General features: G+C 33.6%; 1 protein-coding gene across 26 annotated transcripts in view; it reads right to left on the bottom strand.

Annotated features, from left to right (window-relative positions):
* LOC143229404 (rap guanine nucleotide exchange factor 2-like) overlaps positions 1–15,338 on the bottom strand; it is a 171,031-nt gene that overhangs the window by 32,392 nt on the left and 123,301 nt on the right. For 2 of the 26 annotated variants that reach the window (XM_076461706.1, XM_076461710.1), the window contains exon 1: positions 1,030–1,334. The exons of 22 other annotated variants lie outside the window; for them this stretch is intronic. The gene's annotated coding sequence lies outside the window, so the exon portion shown is untranslated. Of the gene's footprint in view, positions 1–1,029; positions 1,335–15,338 lie in introns of those variants that run through there. 2 more of the 26 variants (XM_076461715.1, XM_076461712.1) reach the window with 2 other exon arrangements.

The raw sequence follows: 15,338 nt of genomic DNA, 5'->3' as shown, positions 1-15,338 counted from the left end.
AATGCTTGCTTTAAGCAAACAATATTCATAAAAAAGGGGGAATTTCTCTGGTTCGGTGCAGGACAATCTCACAAAGAACATATTAATTCTTCAAAAGTCCGCCAACAAACCTAAAGTTTCCTGTAGTAAACTAAACCACAACATGAAATTTAGAAACCTAATCTGTCAGAGGCTGAATGGTACAGGTCAAAGTTTTCCTGACCAGAAATACACACACTTCCCTCTTGAGATCAAACAATAATCCTTACATGAAAACTGACACAAGACACAAACTGAGACACCCTTGCTGCCTTCTCTCATTCATTTGTCCCGTACGACAACACTGAAAATAACTAATATTTTAACAACAGACACGTTGTTTAAAACAATACTTCACACAGACACACACAACTTCACTTATACACGTCATAAAAGTGTTTAAAAGCTTGTATTAGGCTTAAGGAATTAAAAATTATATATAAGCATAAGCGAAACGAGATAAATTTGTGTACGTAGTAAAACGATCAGTTAATTATCGTTTACGATTATTGTTTATTTGTGACTACAAGAGATTTTGACTTAACATGACAGAAGTCACGATGAGTCTCGCTGGGAATAATAACCATACAGATACTATTTCTCAGTTATTGTGCCGAGTATTGATACATTACCTAAATAATCATTATTGACCTTTGAAACTCCTGAAATACAAATTAATCTCAAACTTAAAAGCTGGCTTTGGGGTGTTTCATGTATAAATATATATTAAATTATACACGTTGTTAGTTGCAAAAATATATTTAAAAAAACTATCGAAATATATTTGCCATAACGCTGAGTTTACTCTTGAGCTAGTCGTTGTTAACAGATGAAGGTTTGGCCGCTAAACGTGACGAAATTTACAAGAACAATCTTCCTGGCGTTATTGTGACACAGATATCAACAATATGATACCATGAGAAACAGAACATAAAGAGTTATCAAAAACATCCAAACTAACATTTCTTTAACACATGTTTAATAAATGTATATACTTAGTAAAAGCCTCACCTCGCTTCGAAATTGAATTCTGGATACATATTGTTCATGAACTGTTCAGCAATTGCAATTATACAATCATAGGTTCACAACAACAAGCGATATTAATATGCTGAATAACAACCGATGGAAAAAAAAAAAGTTACAATGCGATATTTAGAGCCATTTTTGGTTGCTTTCTATTAAATAATCAACCTGTTAAAGACAAAAGTCTCCAATATCGTATATATAAGAATGCCAACTAATTGGCTATTTAATATACATCCCTGTGTGCACCCGTTGAGCATGCGCTACCTTCTTCCAGTTTGGGTGACGTTTCGAATCTGCAAGTTGGCATCGAGAACACTTGAGTGCACCGCTGGTGTCTGTTTTTAAAGGAAATGTGGTTGACATTCACAATGACTTTTCGGTAAGAGTGATTCATTCAACGGATGTGAAATTATATGACAATTGAGTAAAAAAAAACAAAAAACAAACAACTAGTATTTCTAAAAACAGGTCGATACATCTACATAAATAAACTGACTTTAAAGCTAATCCCACGTTTTTTGCACCTTTCCTAGTGATAAACGATAATTTTACATGTCGGACAAAAGTATAATAATAGAATCTGGAATACCTTTTATTTGAAATAGAATAAAAGTTAAAAAAATAAGTGAAAATTTAAGACTAAAAACCATAATTTCACCAGCATTTTCTTGGAAAGTTTAGTAATATTTTATGGGATTGTTTTAAGTGCAGTAAAATGATTAGTCCTAAATCAATCATTACAAATGCATTGATTGCAGCTGGCCTATATGTAAACTTCGTAAAGAATGGTCATTGTATCAACGTTACACTTAACCACATGCAAAATGCATATATATGTGTGTGTGTGTGTGTGTAAATTTAGCCTTGTACAAAATACTAGTTATATACATTTTATACAAAACGATGGTCTGTACCCTCAACATTAGGTAAAATGATTGTCTATGTATTTAAATTTAATATTGTACTAAATAGTTTCCTACAAATAGTTCTCAACCGTACATTTTATCATAAAACTTATAGAAACCGTACCGAGTAGATGAACCTTCTATATTATATATATTTATACATATTAGACTATTACACACAGGATCTGGTCCTGTATCCAACTTTAGTGCTTAATTGTCATACAACAAATACTTTAAGCATGCACATTTCCTATTAGACCTCAGATATTATCGTAAGATAGTGATGAGTTACTTTTGGTATTTAAACAAGTTTTTTTTTTTTTTTAATTTCGCGCATAGCTACACGAGAACTATCTGCGCTAGCCGTTCCTAATTTAGCAGTGCAAGACTAGAGGGAAGACAGCTAGTCATCAACATCCACCGGCATCTCTTTTACCAACGAATAGTGGGATTGACCGTCACATGATAACGCTCCCACGGCCGAAAGGGCGAACATGTTTGGTACGACGGGTATTCGAACCCGTATCCATCAGATTATGAGTCGAGCGCTTTAGCCACCTAGCCATGCAGGGCCTTGAAACAAATTTGATTTGATTCGACGTGTTATAATAACTACATTGACTACAGAAAATCACTAGATAAGCCAACGCTAGTTATCGCACTTCCATGCAGCATGAGTTTGAAAGGTCTGTAACCGAAATAAATAATTGTATAATAATTCAAACGGCACTGTGAAAAAAATATATAGATAGATAGTAGCTGTAATACCCATCCACTGGACAGAAGTTATGTAAAGTCACGAAGGAGATGAAAAATGGTCTCTCTTATACGTAATTTCAAACATGCAAAAACGCCCATACAAATTGCAAAATACAAAACGTGAAAGTGCAAGCTTGCATTTATTTCCATATAAACCACTAATGCCAAATTTGGTGACGATCCATCAACAAGTAACGAAGTAGTGATAAAAAAAAAAGCAAAATCACCCATAAAAACCTAAAAACTGAAAATTTTTGTACATAAATTTCCATGGACCCAACAAATTCCAGACCAAATTTTGTGAAGATTTATCTACAGCGGACACAGTAGTGGCAAGAAACGGCCATAAAACTGGAAAACTCAAAATCCGTATGTACCTCCGTACGGACATAACGAAGCTCCGTACCAATTTTGGTGAAGATCTATCAACACCCTGCGAAGTAGTTTATATGGACACAATAGACAGTGCTATTATATGTATATAGATGTATCTGCGTGTGTGGCAACCCGTTACCATGACGTATTACATAATATTATCATCCGAAACAAGAATGTCTAAGCACCAGTAATGTTCAACTATGGTTTTAACGTATCTAACGTATACTGGACGTGATGCACGACTTTTCCTTTCCAATAAGAATCAGATCCAGAGTGAAATTGTTTTCACAGCACAATTTTCTTTCAGTGTTATTGCGTTTTGTTTATATAAGAAATTTCAAGGCGCGCAATAACATTTAATTTTTTTTCTGCACGTATCATGACAGCAATAATATATCATAAATTTGATGATCTTACTAGATTTTTAGCTGTAAGTTAAAGTATAATTTTTACTTTATAGTCTTTCCCCACCAAAACATCCATAGTTTACCCACTATAAGCATAACCGAAAGAAGTAATCAAGTTTGAAGATGACAAAATTCTTCACGAGTGATCAAAAAAAAATTGAGCAATTTTCGATGTTTATATATTTTCTTTTTAACCAAAGATGACATGTTTCTTCAGAATCGATACTTCTGACATAGTTACATTATCATACAATGTATATGAATTTCTTTAAAAAAAAAAAGAAAAACATTACAAAAATGAAAATGCACAGCTGATATTGCACGTGCAACAAAGTGGTCAATGACTTCGTACAGAGAAACATTTAAATATAAAAAATATGTTTGATTTACTGGTAAGCTTTATTCGCGACATAAACATGGAAGTGTAATTTTAACTACTCTACGTCCCCCCCCTCCCTCTTCCTTTTCTTTTATCAGAAAATTATTTTGTACTTGTTTTCACAGAAAAAAGTTCCTGAAACCAAAGATTTGATGGTTTTCATTACAAACACAGGTACGTTTTTGGTAATTTTTACATTAGTGTAATAGAATACTTTGGCACTGCATACTTAACATTTTATTAAACACAGACAATAACGAAAGTTTATTTTTGTACCTCAGTTTATCGAAATATACGGGTCAAGCTTACGAATGTAATTGGTTGTAATGTCAAACAGCACGTGGTATTTGTGTGTCTCATACTTTTTCACAATAAAAGACTAACTTCGCCAGCTAGTGACAGTCAATTAAAATTTGATTTTGCTGAGCGAAATCAGAAAATAATGATAACAAAGTGAAAAATGAGACATGACGTAATTTATTATTACTGTTTTGCACAAATTCTAGTGTGGTCCTCTTGAAATACGATTATTTATTTCACACATACTCAGTGAACGTATTTAATAGGCACATACCATTTACAACTTTATTCCAACGTTGTTCGATTTATTTGTATAGCATGTGGTCTTGAAACATTCTTTCGTATGTAGGGAATGGGTGTAATGATATGAAATGGAACATTCGATATCATTTTGTGGTGTCTATGTTTCAGTTTTTTTTTTTTTTGTAGTTAGCTACACAATGGGATACCTGTGCTCTGCTCAACACAGGTATCAAAACTCTATTTTTAGCGTTGTAATTCCGCAGACATACAGCTGTGCCATTGGAGGGATTTATGTTTCAGAGTTCCAAAAGTTACAAAAACTATCTTCGTTAGCCGTTACTAATTTTGAACTAACAAATAAAAGAGAAAGCGGACAGTTAATGGTACAAAAACAAAGTTTTGGACTATTCTGATCAAACAGTGATTTGATCATCACTTCTATACGCACCCACTGTCCTAAAAGGAGGAGTGATATCCAGTGGAAACAGGTCAGTTATGAACCATCAAATTCGCATTCCGCACGCTACCACTACACCCTGTAGTATGAAATATGAAGTAAAAGGATGGAGAGAATGTAAGGAAATGAAACAGCACATTCAGTACGTTTGGTTTGGTTGGTAAGCACAGTGATACGTAATGGTGGGGCATTCCAATACGCTAACAACTGTGGTGTGAAACATAACGGTGGAAGGAATGATAGGGTGTAATGAAGTGACAGTGGAATAGTTGGTTTCGAACTCGCGCAAAGCTACACGAATGCTATCTGTACTAGCCGTCCCAGTTTAGCAATGTAAGACTAGAGAGAAGGCAACTAGTTATCACCACCCACGGCCAATGGCTGAAAGGGCGAGAATACTTGGTGTGACGGGAATTCGAACCTGCGACCATCAGATCACGAGTCAAGCCCCCTAACCACTTGGCCATCCAGGGCCTTTGGTGTAGTAACAAAGAAAACAAAAATCAACGAAAATGTTATGTTCTTGTGTTTAGAACTATTTTATACCAAGTTTTGAACAATTATACCAAAAGATATATTAATGTTTTACTCAACTTTCTGTCAGTGTAAATACTTACATAAACAAAGAAAGAGCAATGTTATGTCCAAATAATTCAAAACGTATTTAATTATCGAGTGTTTGTTCTATCATCAGTGATCTTTAACAGCAAGCTTACTACAAACAAACAAAATGTATGGCGTCATAAGAGATACGTAACATATGGTTCACATCGACGAAACGTTAAGATTTAACCATTTGAAATAATAAACATGTACACGAATACTTAACTGAGAAAAACTCGAAACTAAAACTTATCTTATCAGAAAATATTTAAACATTCAGAACCATTAAATTGACTAAAAAAGGGGGGAGGTGGATGTTGATAGAAAAATCATGTTATATGTACAGTTTCTCTATGTTTGTGTGAATAATACAAACAGTCTATGCACATTTCCGTTTTCTTGATATACGCCTGTGTATTTCAAGTCTTAAAGACGAAAGGCGGAAGATTTTCGAAACGTTGTCCTCTACACTTGTGTCTTCACAACAAACAGTTGTCGTCCATTCTACAAAGTTTCATAATTGTGTCATTTTGTCGTTCTGCTTGTCTACCAAGTAATTTGTGAGTTCCAAAATAACTGAAAACTAAGCATGTCACTCTGCGTGCATTTGACACAAGTATTGCGATATTTAAAATCTTGTTTTCTTGTAACGACTCTATGGATGTTGATGACTTTGAGGAACGTCTTGTATCTGAAGCAGTTGTGTCGTCTCTTTTTTAGGTACAGTAACGGAAACACAGGCGTACCACACAAATACCGGTAATGAAACAAGTAATGACAAGTACAGATGGCGAATTAATTAATGGTATACAACAAAATCAATGTTAGAATCCTTCTGTGGCATAACCAAGAGTCTCTGAAAGTTAAGGTGACAAAAAAGTCAAAATGTTTGAAATTGTTCCGTCACAGTCATACATACAGAAAGGTTGTTCTGAATTATTAAGCACAAAGCTACACAATGGGCTATCTGTTCTCTGCCCACCACGGGTATCGAGACCCGGTTTTTCGTGGTGTGAGTCCGCAGACATACCGCTGTACCACTTGGAGATCATACAGAAAGAATTCATTTTATACTATAGATTTAAAAGGGGAAACAAGTGTTTCGACTGACATTTTTCTGATAAAGAAAATCTGTATACTGCATTCACTCATAAAGTTTGATATTTCTTACTTATGACATTTCAGGTTAGATATGTTCAACGTTGGATATCTTTGATTTTCCTCTCTTATCTTCCAAATATTTACGCAATTTTATCACCGTTCACGTGCTACTTCGGGAGGTACTTAATATTTTTGCTAACCAAGAACATTGTACTGCCCTTCTTAAAATAATTCTGAAAGCTTTCAAGGCATATTTTATTATGAATGTAACAACATGATGATCCATTCAGCAATGCACTTCACAATACAAAAACCGCGTACAGTTGTATTTCTAAGTAAGCCAACTTTTTGTCACGTTGTTATATAGTACAACTATTATATACAGATACAGCGTAAAGGTACATAGGTTGAGAATTGTTCGTTTTGGATATTTGCGCTAAACTATACGGAAAGACTTCTATAATTTGGAACACAATTTATTCAGAGGGAAGGTGTTTATAGTGAACATTACTCAACGTCTACCCTAACAGAAAAATGGGATTTGCCTTTACTCAAAACGCATCCAATACTTCATAGTCTACACGTTGAACACGATTTTGCGGTTACGAGGTGTCGCCATGAATCCTAGGATTTGCAGTTTGGCGTTCTGACAATTGAGCCAAGTGTGGCCCATGCAAACTTAGGCAGAAATTAAATGTGCCACAGTTTTATTAGGATATGGTAACAGTTTGGACCACAAAAATCAAATAAACATAGATTTCGTTAATTTCGCAATCACACTACGATAAAGCTTCACCCTGAACCATAATATAACCTAAAATTATAGCTTAGTGTATATTTATCAGGCCGTTTACAAAGTCATAAATTAGTTATTTGATATAAAAGTTTCGATATTCATTAACTCCGTAACTTAAGTATAACTACACACACTACCAAATAAAGACCACCAGCTTTAAATCATCATGATGAAATTTTATGACATCAAATAAATAATTATACAAAACTTACTTATATTACATGAGTGGTTAATTTGTTATTCATTTAATCTAACTCGGGGTCAGTGAACTGGGTTTACTCTAAGTCTCACAAACGTGACATTTTTTTCCTTCAAATTATAACGTCTGTCAGTTAACAATCTTTTTAAAACCATTCACACATTCCTAAACTTTCAAGCTCTCTTAAACACTAAATCTGACTTGTTAATGTTTTTTAACTCGATATTTAGAAGAATTAAGTCGGTTAATCTTGGTACGTCCCACAAGGGAATACATGGCGCTATTTGGTACATGAAGCAGCTTCACTATTAACTACTTTCCCAATTTAAATTAGAGAAGACGACTCAAGGTAATTAAACCTGAAGTACAAAACAGAAATTTGGAATAAACCGAAATTATAAATTGGGACTTTAGAATGGAAGGCACATATACTTTTGGTACAATTAAACTTAACGTGAGAGAGAATTATTGCCATGAAGTCTAAAAAAAAGGATATGTTATATATATTAGGTTATAATCTGAAATAGAAAGCAATTGTTAGAATTTTACATGGAATGAAAGATAACTATCAGAATTTAGTCTTGTACGGACAGACATATCAATATTAACATCTGACCAAACTAAGCTACTTAAGAACCAACTAAATCTGGAACAGGGATCAATTACTATACTTTTACATGAAAGAAAGACAACTACCTTAATATGGTAGAGCAACCTGGATTAAAACCTGGAGTACGAGATAAGACAGCCTGGGCTAGATGATGCCTCTTACAAGTTATTTCAGAGCAAACCAAAGTTTCTTAGGGTAAAGAAAAATTAAGAAATAGTTGTTTGAATTTAACCTGAAACGCGTATGAGAAGTAGATACGGAATAGAAGGCAGATGTTAAAGAGTTAAACCTAGTACGTCTGCTGTGATTAAACCTCGAACAAGAGTCGGTAACTAGAACTTAATTTGGAGTAGGAGTTGAATATTAGGACTTAAGAAACAGGTATCAGCTATAAATATATATCAGTGTGAGTGCAAAACGCTGTTAGGAACCTAACTCCATTTAGATACACCTACTAGGAGTAGGAGAAAGCTATTATAATTAAATGTGAAACCGGAAAGGGCTATTAAATTTTAATCTAAAATAAGAGATGACTATTATGATTAAATCTATATTGTGATATAGTTTTCAGGATTGAATCTGAACTAACTGATGGGTATTGGCACTTGAGTAGTATATATTTGACACGAGAGTACTACAAAAGGATTTTGCTTTTAATGTGAAATAAGATAGCTTTTAGGAAATCTGAACTGATTGGTTTTGGAATTCAATATTAAGAATGTATTTGACATATGAGTAATGGGCATTGACTGGGGTTTAATTTGAAATATGACATACTTATCGAGAATATTATTGTAGCAAGTAATAGTTTTAAGGCTTTACTCACCCAGATTTATAAGACAGCCATAATAATTACACTCAAAAACAACAACCAGTTATTATGGTACTAAACCAGAGGTAGACTCCTGGGCTACGAATGATAATGGAAAAAGCTAATAGAATTAAATCTAGAACAGTTAGTAGCTATTAGAATTAAACTTGCAGTAGCATTAACTATAGAGTATAAAACGGTTAAAATGATGAAATAGCACCATTACGAAATTATTTTGACATTATTTTGCAAGAGGAAACAATCACGACAAAACTAAGTATAAGAAAACTATTAGTATTCAATATAGAACCACAATTACTTTTACTCTTTTATCTGATAAAACAGGAATACTTTGGAATCATTCAGATTATATTCGACAGTTAGCTACAATGATGGCCATTAAAGAACAATACTTGGTGAAACAAACAAGTTGACCGTGAGAACGTATCGTCTGACGCCTGATAGTCCACCAATAGCTTCCCACACACAAGCATTTCTAAATGTGTGTTTCAAGCACGTGATTCATAGTAATTGTCGGTTTTATAGTTACAGCGGTTTCAAGGGGACCTATTTTAGACGGTAACAGATGTTATGACGTCTACAAACCTAGACACGAATAACGAACACCCGATGTTTAAATATCAAAATTATTCATACTGTAGTTCGGCAATAGCAATAAATTTACAACGCATTTATACAACCCTGAATAAGAATAGCCCACCTGTCGAAAGCGCCACGGTTTCATTAAGTTTTTTTGAACTTCATTTACATTTTAATAAAAAATATAAAAGGTTCGTATAAAAGCTAAGAAGATATGAACGCTGGATGTATGTTATTTAATCTTTATGAATATTGTTATCAGACGGCGCGACTTCTATAGTTTATAAAACACGTGGTTCTTTATAGTAGCATGATCATGCACTTTTGGTACTTGGAGGAACATAGGGCCTGTACTTAATTCCAGTTTCCTATGGCATTCGAAAGAGAGAATGTTTTCACATTTACTCTGTAATGGTATAACAATCACCTCAGGTTAGTTAGTCCCAATTCTCACAGTTGAGTAGGGTTGAGTGAAGTAAGGACACAACAACTAGGTGTGGGTGAGTTTAGAATCTTTTAACTCTCATACTACAAGTCCAAGGAGCTTACTAGTGCATGACACAATTTATAACATCAAATATAGTATATTTAATATGTAAATGTTACTATATCATATTAAATAAATTACAATTTTCAAACTGCAACGGAAAGTTGAACGTTAAACTTCTGTCAATAGACAAACAAAATAACTAAAATCTGGTTTAAAAAACACTTTAGGTGATTTAACCTTGACATGATATTAAGTACAACAGGGACAGAACAATTTATAATGTTAAACATTGGGATTAATTTATCAAATTATCGCTTTAAAATACACAAAACATCTGTTGTTGACGAAGGTCGATTTGTTTTGTTACTGCAGATTCACGCCTGAATACAACAGTTCGAAGTCACTACATGCTCGAGGGCTTGAGCTATATTTACATTATTAATATTTATGTCACATAAACTAAAATTCCCACGACCAATTTGCTGCTGAAAACGTTGCGCGTGGTGCAGTCGTGGTGACTGTTACTTCAAACTTTAGGTTCAGAAGCATAAACATTAATAAACGTTACAACTTAATACCAGCACTAATTCAAATATTACAACCAAAAACCCTTCTGTAAATACAAAATCGTTTTTAAAATAAATCAAACTTTGTTAAAATATATGTAAAATTAAAGATCACTGTCATAAATAAGCGTTATTCTGGACAAAATGTGAAAAGGAAATAACATTCATATGAATAAGAAAAAACATACATCGATATTTAACATCGATAATTATATTAAACGTGCACACAAATGAATGTATAGTCAGTCTTGAATATAAAAAAAAGTTTTCCACAACGTACCTCTAATTTATAGAAACTAACTCAAAATGTCTTTACCTTTGGTTTTCATGTTTATATATAATACATAGCTTGGGCATCAGAGCAACCACTCAATGGTTCAAGGTCGATTATATTCAAAACTACTATTGAAACATGATATTTTCCTTCTTCTAGAGCTACGACAAGGATCACGTCAGTGATTATCTGCATGTATATAAGAGTATGTGCTATTTGACTTACATGATCATTTACATAATATGTATCTGTATGCAACGTGTGCGTATTCATGTTCGTATTAAGAGGATATACAGATAAGGAAGTTCACAATACAGTTAAATAATATAATAACTTTCGAAGAGCCGGTAGCTTGACATTGAACGAACTCTTACTTCCTTGTTAGGATAATTCATATATATAACTTCCACATTGTCATACGGTTGAGTTGGGCCATCTTATATAAACACGCACTATGCAGGTTGAGAAAAGTTTCAGCTACGGTCACCTGCACAACTATAGGGTTGATTCAAGATTGAAATTTCGTAATCATTGTTAAATCGCGGCTGATCACCTGAACTATTTGTATGAAACAAAATCATTACAGTCTTCCTGGTTTTAGTATTTCATTCTAAGATATATCAAGCATATAACTGAATCAGTTTCTTTCTTCTATTTTTAACTTTTCAAATAATATCCTTGCACTAATAATTACGTTTCAGTGATTTATTGACGTATTCTGATCACAAGTAAACCCACAATAAAGATCACAGCTTAAAAGTAACTTACGCACCAATGGGAAACACCTGCTGTCAGAAGAACTTTGCCTGAAAAATGACATACAACAAACAAGAAAATCCTAATTTTTCACCAGATGCATAATACATATGAGAAAGAAATAAAAACTAACTAAACTCCATAATGATGAGATTGTACTGATTAATTAGCTGGGTAACTTCGCTGCTACAGACGTTTGTTTGTTTTTTATCGTAATCCCATTAGTAATGTACACAAGAGTTGATTGACTTAACTTTTTTTGTATGTTTACGTTTTTGTCTTTTACTTTCTCTTATATCTACACGGTACAATACCAACTCAAAATAAACATCATTAGTCAAATATTAGTATTTTAAACAGTATACTACCTATAAATACTTAGGTTATTATAAAACTTCAATACACTAAAAAGCGTATTTACGTTAGCTACTAGTGAGCATTTTACAACAAACGGGCCAAACATCATGAACTCATGATAGTCAGTAAGGAGAAATTCATCAATGGTCTGTAATTTGTTCCCTAAAGAAAGAAGTTTTTTTTTAAATTCACCCAAAGGTAAATGTACAATGAATAACGACATGTGCACCCGATTGTGTGATGAATGATGTAACATGTTACACAGACAAAAATACGAAGAAAACCTTGCACTTATCTCATACTTGACACAAGAAATCCTTATGGAACCAACCATCTTTAAAGCAATATGATTTGACAAAAAAATTACCTTCCGTAAATAAGATAGGTTCAAATTAGAATCAGTTATTGTAGTTTTATTAACCCACTTTGTAGGAGTGTATACATAAAGCACATATATTTCGATACCCGTGGTAGGCAGAGAAGAAATAGCCCATTGTATAGCTTTGTGCTTAACTTCAAAACAATTTCTACCCTTTCACTGCACATAGCATCATTTATACCGTTACTAAGTTAATCAAACATTGTATTTTACCATCAGTATACTATATATCCAAAGCAATTTATCTCCTAAATTTGACAAAATATGTTTAACCTTAACTAGAACTCTACGACAGGCGTGTCATACACCGGACGAGTTAGTATCAGATTCCTACAATCACACGATGCGGGATAAACTGCCTCGAAAGGGTTAACAAGTTATAAACTTTCCTCTTATCCATCCTCAGAAGACACCACATATATAACATATAAAACATTTAGTGTAACGATAACGATGTTATGGTTTTGATAATCTAAACATGAAACACAACACTTTGTGACGTGGTAATAAACTACGTCACGAACAACAATAAAGCAACCCACAGTTGTATATAACTTCCTCTTATAAACCATTATCTGACCTAATTAAAGTTCCAACAGTGAAAGCAGGTCAGAACAAACGTCTAGACATATAATATAACAAGAGTAAATAACTACTATTAAGAGACCGGATACTGGAAAAACATGCCTGGGTCAGCTCAATAAAAAGAAACGAGGCTGTCTTCAAACAAAGCCCAAAACAACATCACACAATACATGATCTGACAAATACTGCAGCTAAAACATCCAATATAAATGAATGAATAACGGATCAATGACAATGGAAAAGTTGTGAAGTTACTCAGCAAATCACGTGACCTAAACATATTAGCAATTCAATTGAATGAGGACTACGACTAGTTCAAAAGTCACACAATGTGAAAGTTGTTTGCTCGTTAGAAAATTCAAGTTACATTGAAAAACTAACAGCGTTAACACTGACTCACTAATAGACTGTACCTGCCTGAAGCATTGTAGTGGGTAACGAAGGCCTCAGCAAACGACTCCAAGCAGGTGCAGAAATTCAACGCTAGCACCACCTTCTCTAGCCAAATCATACTTAAGTGTAGTAATGTCTATTGCTTGAATACTGGTCATCAAATGTTGCTGGAGGTAAGGTATTCTGGTTTACACCAACGCCATTCAAGGATTAAAGATGAATAACGTAAGAACAGAAAAGTTTATAAAACTGCTGTGAACTATTCCTATGGTTATCCTTTGTTTTCACTGACTGTCCTTCAGTTGCTGATGGGGTTTTTTTTTTTATGCTAAGTTTGTCTAAAATCACACAAAAGAACACAAAGACAATACATCATAGACTACCAAGTTTTTAGAATGAATGAAATATGTAATTGAGTAAATGCTCAAAAGGAGAGAAAAATGAATATTCTACAACCTTCCTTAACAGCTGATACTCTGAACACTATAAATACAAAAATAAGCAAAAAATAAAATTAGAGACATAAAATCACATTCTCCTATGTCAGAGATATATTTGAAAACTTAAAGAGAACATGTAAACAAGAGAAAGTAATCAGTAGCCCACAGAATGTAATTTCATCCGGAACATGCCAATTTACCTTAAGATCCAACAGCAAGTTAAAACACAATTTATAACTCCCCATGTGAATGTGGAGTCCAACAGGCTGGTAATACGAGGTGCTTAGATTTTCTCTATGTGAAAATCTCAAGGTTCTTTTAACACTAATATAATAAGTCAACAAAGAATAGTCTAAAATTTAAACTTGATATTACAAGGCAAACACAAGAGACTATAAATGGTGGGGTGACCTCAGGATACCAAATCTCTTCTCTCATAACAAGTCAAAACATGCTGTAAAGTGACTAAGAATTTGAATCTTTCCTAATATCACATTTCACACACACATGCACACAAATTATAGTAAAGCAATCATAATACATTTAAATCCTACCTCATATTACAGTTGGACACAAGTGACAAATAGTAGTAGTCTAACCACAGAGTATAAAATCAATCCTTGTATTACAGTTGATTACAAAAGCAGTAGAGTGACCATAAGGTACTAAGACTGCCAAATATATTATCAACGAAAAAATTTTGCAAGTGAATCATATCATGGCTAAATTCTGGAGTAATATTATGCTCTACAAGAAAAAGCGATCTAAGTCTCATAAATATCACACACACAATAAACCTTCCTTACATTTATTAGTATAAAACATTAATGAAATACACAGCACATTCAGATAGATTTTTAAAACATTATTAAAATGAGATTGACGAAAAGGATAATTTCCAAGTCATACTTATAGAATACGAAGATAAACATGTAGAGGATATTTTCTTTCAGGTAACTGACTAGTGTTTGAACAGTACTCTACTTGTTCCTGTGAGCATACATGTTAGAGGCGACTAGCTATACAGGTTCGTGCTTCCAAGTTTCTGCAATCTATACCATTATCCAAGCAATCATACCATGAATGAATGAACATTAGCTATTTAGAAAGCTGCAGAAGTCCGCACAGCAATACAAGCTCGCAAACTTTGCAGGGATAATTTCTCGTTATTTAGGTCAGCGTCTGACATAAAGGTCTTTGACTTCGAGAAAAAGCTTGGTTCTAGTATATCTGTAGTTGTAATTCTACCTGGTGGCCAACAAGCAAACCTAAACAACTCACAAGCATGATAATGTTGGAGTAGTTTTTGTTTTCTATTACATAAACAAGGAAGTATATGTATAGCTATTATGACTAAATTATCATCTTTCAAGCTTATTCTCCTTAGTCTTTCCATATGGTAAACGTTCTGCTCTGATTAATCTGATGGGTAAACAGTTTGCACACATGGAATAACTGCAAAACAATGTGTCGAAGTAAATCACATTCATAATCTAGTTTTTG

This window comes from Tachypleus tridentatus, chromosome 10 (genome assembly GCF_004210375.1).
Source record: "Tachypleus tridentatus isolate NWPU-2018 chromosome 10, ASM421037v1, whole genome shotgun sequence".
NCBI lineage: Eukaryota > Metazoa > Arthropoda > Merostomata > Xiphosura > Limulidae > Tachypleus > Tachypleus tridentatus.
The sequence above is the reverse complement of the archived record's forward strand: the minus strand, read 5'-3'. Positions and strand labels throughout refer to the sequence as shown.